Below are 895 nucleotides of genomic sequence, written 5' to 3'. Positions count from 1 at the left end.
GTGTGTGTGTGTGTGTGTGTATGCATGTGTGTGTGTATATATCTTTGTTAGTAGACAGTCATCTTCCTCTATACGTTATATGCAAACTACACGAAATCCGCATTTCTGAGAATTAAAGTCATTTCTAAAAATCTTGACAGAATGGGTTGCTTTTAAAGTTTTACACTTTTCCTACAAATCTTTACATTTAAAGAGAAATTCCTTTCTCTTTCTTTACACAAGCACACACATACACATAGTAATAAAAATGTTATGTGACAACAGCCACGCATACATGCATAAATAAAAAATGCGTTTGTTCTGTATGGGTATATACACAGATTATTATATTTTTGTCTGCTTTAAACTTTATAAAGAAATGTTAATTTTTCCGAAAAAAAATTGTTGTTTTTATTACTTTTATTATAATATTTTTGTGGTTTATTTCTCAGAAACTGGGTCATTGATATACGAGGGGGTGCTGAAAAGTTCCTAACTATTAGAATATCGCGAAAGGCCTGGTTAGAGGTCCAACCTTCCGAATTCTTTTTACAGGGCTTAGAAAAACTGAAGAACTGCTGCAATAAATGTGAGAGTCTGAGAAGGGAATATGTTGAATAAAATCATAATTAACTGATTCTCCTGTATTTTCTTTTACGCAAAATCAGGAAATTTTCAGCAGAGGGAAACGTCTAGATTAAAGAGTGTCCGATTACAATATTTAATTTCGGCTGTCTACGTTATTGAATTCAATCTCCACAGAGATCGTGTTTGTCTCTCATGCGTGTGGATCGACTCAAATAATATCAACTGTAGAGTGAATTCGATTCAACCACAAATTATGAGATGTACTATTATAAAACAAGTATTTTGCAACAATAATACACCCCGCTGTATATATATATATATATATATA

This window comes from Octopus bimaculoides, chromosome 7 (assembly GCF_001194135.2).
Source record: "Octopus bimaculoides isolate UCB-OBI-ISO-001 chromosome 7, ASM119413v2, whole genome shotgun sequence".
Taxonomy (NCBI): Eukaryota; Metazoa; Mollusca; class Cephalopoda; order Octopoda; family Octopodidae; genus Octopus; species Octopus bimaculoides.
The sequence above is the reverse complement of the archived record's forward strand: the minus strand, read 5'-3'. Positions refer to the sequence as shown.